Source organism: Puntigrus tetrazona, unplaced genomic scaffold (assembly GCF_018831695.1).
Source record: "Puntigrus tetrazona isolate hp1 unplaced genomic scaffold, ASM1883169v1 S000000284, whole genome shotgun sequence".
Taxonomy (NCBI): Eukaryota; Metazoa; Chordata; class Actinopteri; order Cypriniformes; family Cyprinidae; genus Puntigrus; species Puntigrus tetrazona.
In genome coordinates, this window is record NW_025047945.1 from 40,182 (window position 1) to 47,500 (window position 7,319).

Below are 7,319 nucleotides of genomic sequence, written 5' to 3' on the forward strand. Positions count from 1 at the left end.
GTCCCAGATGTTTAAAATGTACATCATGTGCATAATTATGAGGCCTGTTGATATTCTGATATATATTTTTTCTTTTTAAGCACTTTTTACCAATTCCAAACCTCATAAATCTTAATAACTACTATTATTTTTTTATATATATTATCAATCAATCAATCAATCATTTTTTATTTATATAGCGCTTTTAACAACACAGGTTGCATCAAAGCACTGTACAGTATAATGACAGGGATATATAGTGGCCGAGTGACCAATTTCTTATTAAATGCAGAGACGGTCTCTGTAGTCAATTCAACGATAGTCACTAGAAGTTAAGTGTCCCCAACCAAGCAAGCCAGAGGCGACAGCGGCAAAGAAACAAACCCCATGCATATAGAATGGAAAAAAACCTTGGGAGAAACCAGACTCAGTTGGGGTCAGTTCTCCTCTGACCGGACGCCCAGCACTTAACCTCCAGTTCAATTTTAAGCGCCAGCTGTGTCAGGTAGTGTAAATGACTTGAGTGTGTGTGTGTGTGTGTGTGCATCAGGATCTGGTGATCTGTCGACCCAGGCGCATCTAGGTTTTCTGGTCTCTGATGAACATAATCTCTGGGTGCTGATCCACCATCTAGTCTGGATACAAACTGTGAAAACAGATTGAGAAAGAAACAGGACTAATATTAGCGTAGATGCCATTCTTTTTACGATGTCACAAGTACATCGTATTTTAGAGTAGTGTTCCCGGTTCCAGCAAATCTAAGTAATGCAGCCTAAAAATCCTTTAACGGATTTGAATAATAAAAGGTGTGTTGGTGTGTTATGTGTAGGCTAAGTTAAAAGATGTGTCTTTAATCTAGATTTAAACTGGCAGAGTGTGTCTGCTTCGAACAGAGTTAGGAGATTGTTCCAGAGTTTAGGTGCTAGATAGGAAAATGATCTGCACGCCCGCAGTTGATTTTGATATTCTAGGTATTATCAAATGGCCAGAGTTTTTGAGAAGCATGCGGACGTGCAGGACTATAATGTGATAAGAGCTCGCTCAAGTATTGAGGAGCTAAACCATTCAGGGCTTTATAGGTAATTAATAGGATTTTAAAATCTATTCGATGTTTGATAGGGAGCCAGTGCAGTGTTGACAGAACTGGGCTAATGTGATCATACTTCCTAGTTCTAGTAAGGACTCTGGCTGCTGCGTTTTGGACTAGCTGAAGTTTGTTTATTAAGCGTGCAGAACAACCACCCAATAAAGCATTGCAATAATCTAACCTTGAGGTCATAAACGCATGAATTAATATTTCTGCATTAGAGGTTGAAAGCATAGGTCGTAATTTAGATATATTTTAAGATGGAAAACGCAGTTTACAGATGCTAGAAACATGATTTTCAAAGGAAAGATTGCGGTCAAACAGCACACCTAGGTTCCTAACTGATGATGAAGAATTAACAGAGCAGCCATCAAGTGATAGGCTGTGTTCCTAGATTATTATATGTGGGGTTTTTAGGTCCAATTATTAGCACCTCTGTTTTTCAGAATTTAACATTAAGAAGTTACTCATCATCCAGCTTTTTATATCGACTATGCATTCTGTTAGATTCTCAATTTGGTGTGTATCACCAGGCTGCGCTGAAATATAGAGCTGAGTATCATCAGCATAGCAGTGAAAGCTAACACCATGACTCCTGATAATATCTCCCAGAGGTAACATGTAAAGGTTGAAAAGTAACGGTCCTAGCACTGAGCCTTGAGGAACTCCATATTTCACTTTTGATCGATATGATACCTCCTCATTTAATGCCACAAACTGATAGCGGTCAGATAGATATGATGTAAACCATGCTAAGGCGCTTCCTCTAATGCCAACATAGTTTTCTAGTCTATCCAAGAGAATGTTGTGATCGATAGTATCAATGCTGCGCTAAGATCTAATAGCACTAATAACTTGAGATAAAACCACGATCAGATGATAGAAGCAGGTCATTAGTAACTCTAATGAGAGCAGTCTCAGTACTATGGTACGGTCTAAAACCTGATTGGAAATCCTCACAGACACCATTTTTTCTAAAAGGAATACAGTTGTGAGGATACTACCTTTCTAGTATCTTTGACAGAAAAGGGAGATTAGAGATTGGTCTGTAATTTACTAAGTCTTTGGGATCAAGATGTGGTTTCTTAATGAGAGGTTTAACTACAGCCAGTTTAAAGGTTTTGGGAACATATCCTAATGACAATGATGAATTAATAATGTTCAAAATAGGATCTATGACTTCTGGAAGCAGATCTTTTAATAGTTTAGATGGAATAAGGTCTAACATACATGTTGCTGGTTTAGATGATTTAACAAGTTTGTACAAGTCTTCTTCTCCTATAATAGAGAAAGAGTGTAATTTTTCCTTAGGGGATCTAAAGCTCATTATCTGATGTGAAACTGTAGTTGACGGCTGCATAAGTTACAATTTTATCTCTGATGGTATCAATCTTAGAAGTAAAGAAATTCATGAACTCATTGCAGCTATACTCTTGGGGCATATTAGCACCTGCTGATGCTTTATTTTTGTTAATTTAGTCACTGTACTGAATAAATACCGGGGGTTGTGTTTGTTTTCTTCTCTAAAGGGATGAAAAATAATCAGATCTTGCTATTTTTAATGCTTTTCTGTATGACAGCATACTCTCCCGCCAGGCAATCTGAAATACTTCTAATTTGGTTTTCTCCACCTGCGCTCCATTTTCCGGGCTGCTCTCTTTAGGGTGCGTGTTGTTGTCATTATACCATGGAGTCAGATTGTTTTCTTTTATCTTTTTAAGTGCAAAGGAGCAACTGTATCTAAAGTGCTAGAAAAAGAGAGTGCATAGTTTCTGTTACATCATCAAGTTTTTGCATCGTATTGGATGAACTAAGGAATTGAGATAAGTCAGGAAGGTTATTTAGAAAGCTTTCTTTTTGTGGTGGAAGTGATGGTTCTACCATACTTGCAATAAGGTGCAGAGTTTACAGGTTTAACTATACAGAGTTCACACAAGACTAGATAGTGATCTGAAATGTCATCACTTTGCTGCAGTACTTCAACCATTTTAACATCTATTCCATGTGACAGTATTAGATCTAGAGTATGATTTTGACAATGAGTAGGTCCAGAGACGTGTTGTCTAACCCCAATGGAGTTTAAAATGTCTAAGAAAGCTGATCCTAATGAGTCTTTTTCATTATCAACATGGATATTAAAATCGCCAACAATTAAGACTTTATCTGCGGCCAGTACTAACTCAGTTAGAAAATCAGCAAATTCTTTAATGAAATCTGTGCTGTGCCCTGGTGGCCTGTATACAGTAGCCAGTACAAACATGACAGAAGATTTATCACTAGCACATGATTCTGTAGATAATGTTATATGCAGCACCAAAACTTCAAATGAGTTATACTTAAAGCCTGCCCTTTGAGAAGTACTAAGAATATTGTTATAAATTGTAGCAACACCTCCCCCTCTACCTTTTAAACGTGGCTCATTTTTATAGAAATAATTTTGGGGGGTAGATTCATTTAGAGTAATATAATCATCTGGTTTTAGCCAGGTTTCTGTCAAACAAAGCAAATCTAGCTTCTGATCATTGATCAAATCATATACATAAAGTGCTTTTGTGGAAAGTGATCTAATATTTAGCGAGCCAAGTTTTTATCGTTGCTTATTTGAATTATAGGTAGTTTTAATTTGTTGGACATTAATTAAATTATTGCTTTTGATTAGGTTTGGGCGTTCTCTGCATATTCTAATTAGGGGAACAGACACAGTCTCTATAGTGTGATATCTAGGTGAAAGAGTCTCTATGTGCTGAGAATTAACTGCCTTCTGTGACGTGGGGCAGCTAGCAGGCCAGTCGGTTTAGCCGGTCTGTCTGCTTCCTGACCTGGGCACTAGTTGGTCATGTTGGAGCTATAAGACTATATGCCATATTTCTAGATAGAAGAGCGGCACCACCCCAAGAGGGTGAAGACCATCTCTTTTCAACAGGTCAGGTCTGCCCCAGAAACTCATCCAATTGTCTATAAAGCCTATGTTGTTCTGCGGGCACCACTTAGACATCCAGCCATTGAGACCCAGCAATCTGCTGTGAATCTCATCACCCGGTAAGCAGGAGAGGACCAGAGCATATTACATTATCCGACATCGTGCTTGCAAATTCACACACCTCTTTAATATTATTTTTAGTGATCTCCGACTGGCGAAGTCGAGAACATCATTAAGCGCCGGCGTGAATAACAATCTTACGAAATTTACGTTTAGCATTAGCCAGCACTTTTAAATTTGACAAGATGTCAGGCGCTCTGGCTCCCGGTAAGCATTGGACTATGGTGGCTGGTGTCTCTATTTTCACGTTCATTACAATAGAATCGCCAATTACTAGGGCACTTTGATCAGGTTTCTCAGTGGGTGCGTCACTGAGTGGGGAGAACCTGTTTGATGTTCTGATCGAACGGATGGCGGTGTTTTGACCCGCGACTAGCCCGCCTCACGGTCACCCAATTGCCCTGCTGCACGGGCTCTGAAGCTGGAACCAACAATGTACATGATTCACTGTACTAGTAGCATCCAAAGCAGTATCTACAGCCCTCGCATTCTTACTGTCCTCAATTAAAGTTTGAATACGTGTCTCTAATTCTAAAACCTTCTCTGTCAGCCTAGCTATTTCCCTGCATTTATCACACGTGAATCCTGATCGCTAACAGAGAAGGATAAACTATACATGTGACAGGCAGTGCAAGTGACGATGCAGGAGAAGCCATTTACTCACCGTAAGGATTCACTTACCACTCTTGTTTTGATGAGCTTGTGAAAATGGAGCGAACGAGCGCGAGGAACAAATGAACAGGAGCGGGGAAAAAAGCCCACCCGCAATCGCGGGTGGGAGCGAAAGTGAATCGACTAACGAAAGTACTAACTCACCGCCGAGTTTTAGATTAAAGCGAACAACTAACAGCAGTCTAATTAGTTAGATTAATTTAATAGTATCAACGATATGTACACAGTTAAATTATATTTGATCGTTAGAGAAGAGGTGATAAATTGAAAATGAAGCTAACACGCAGCTACTAAACAAACCAACCTCTCAGCAGACAGAGCAATCGAGCCTCAGCAGCAATTACCAAATATATATATTATTTTTTTTTTTTTTTTTTTACATTTTACCAATTCCTAACCTCATGAATCTTAATAACTATTATTTGTTAGATTTTTTTATATATTGTGTATATATATATATATATATATATATATATATATATATATATATAGACATTTACAATTCTAACCTCATGAATCTTAATAACTACTATTATTTGTTTATATATATTTTTCAATTGATTATTTTTTACATTTTACCAATTACAAACCTCATAAATCTTAATAACTACTATTATTTTTTTATATATTATTATATTTTTATATATATATATATATATATATATATATATATATATATATATATATATATATATATTATTATTTTTTATTATTATTATTATTATTTATTATTTATTTTTATTTATTTTTTTTTTTTTACATTTTACCAATTCCTAACCTCATGAATCTTAATAACTACTATTTTTATTTATTTAATCATTTATAAGTGATATATATTTGTCTATGAAGGCTTGAAGTGAAAAACCCCTTATATTCAGGTGTGCAGAATTATTAGGCATGTTTTCTTTTACTGACTAATTGGTTTAGCTATGACTGAAAAGTCAGCTGGGTCAGAAAAAAACAGGTGGAGGAGAAAAGACACAGGTTCACTGCAAAAGCTTTAAGAATTCACGTAAAGAATTAGGTGTGAGACCATTTTCCACAACTATAACTAATTGATTATTTTCATCTGATATAATGCATATTATTGTATTTTATAACATAGCCCAGTATCACGAAGTTTTAGTGCTTCTGACACAGGATAAAAACAATAAAAAATATTTTTACTTTATATTAAATGCTCACCATTCATATACAGCAGTATAGTATTATAATAACCACAGTTTGGTAGAATAACTATATTTACGGTACTTGTGCACGAATGATTGAAGCAACTCACAGTTTAATTAACGTAAATGTAAATATTATTGTGTGATTTTTGGTTGATTCGTGAACGCGCTTCTCTTTTAATGAACGTGACGTTGACGCGCGCGTGCCGTAATCCCGCGCCTCAGGTTTCATTAAACGCCTCAGACGGTCAAACTAACACAAACAACCACTAACTCACGCCTCAAAACAGCTGTCGACGTACAAACAGCGCGTAACGCGTCCAAACCCAAACCGACGATAAGCGATAATCCGTTTTGTCTTATATTTCTGAATAACGGGAGCCCGTTTATCAACGTGAAAAGCTCCGTGTCGCTGCGGTCATTGAATATAACACCTGAGAGACGCTACAGGTGAATAAGTACCTTTATAAAACAGCGAGAGCTCTCTAATCCGCACTTGAAGAGTCATATGAAACTTTTACTTTTACCTGTTAAAGGTGTTTCCATGCTGAGGCGCGCATCGTAATTTCTGACGCTCGCGGCTGTAAACCGTCCTCTGCCGTGACCCGCTCTCCGATTGGCTGCTTGGACAAGACTGCGAGGTTTCTATTGGACGCTACAGCTGTCAATCTTCTCTTTGAGGCGGAGTGTGCCATGCTTTATTTCAGATATTTATCTATTTATTATAAGTTCTTTAGCTCATATCATCTGATAGGCTACTACGTTAAAATATGTGCGCTTTTTTACCTTTATTGTTCTTTTTTTACTTAGACATTTTTGTAATAATTATTTACAGTTTTCAAAAATGTACATTTTTAAATATGCATTTAATTTAGAGTATTTTATATCGAGTAAGGTTACTTTTCATACTACAGTGATTTATTCAGTTTGTTTCATAGCATGCACGTGACAAACTACACTTTAACAAAGGACTGAAGTGCAAAGAATGAAAGAAAATAAGACATTTCAGTATTTAATGCATTCTCTCTGTGTGTGTGTGTGTGTGTGTGTGTGTGTGTGTGTTTGTGATCTAAAGTGTCAATCATCAAGGCGGTCCCCTCATTAGAGTTTAGGATCAGTCTGTCATATAGACACTCTCAGACCACATACACACACACACACACACACACACACACACACACACACACACACACACACACACACAGTCATGCATTCAGTGAACAGCTTGTAAAATTTTCCTGAAACTGATTTCAAGGCAAAATCTCGTATGTTAGAAAGCAGCTGTAGTTTGGTTTGACATGAATCTAGTTGTCTTGTGTCTCTCCTGTTTTCTGGATCCGTTGGACAGCCGTCCAGACCGCTTGCGAGATCA

The 7,319-nt window shown here is 37.1% G+C and overlaps 1 pseudogene; it reads right to left on the minus strand.

Annotated features, from left to right (window-relative positions):
* Window positions 1-6,907: 6,907 nt before the first annotated feature.
* LOC122333579 overlaps window positions 6,908-7,319 on the minus strand; it is a 3,634-nt pseudogene continuing 3,222 nt past the window's right edge.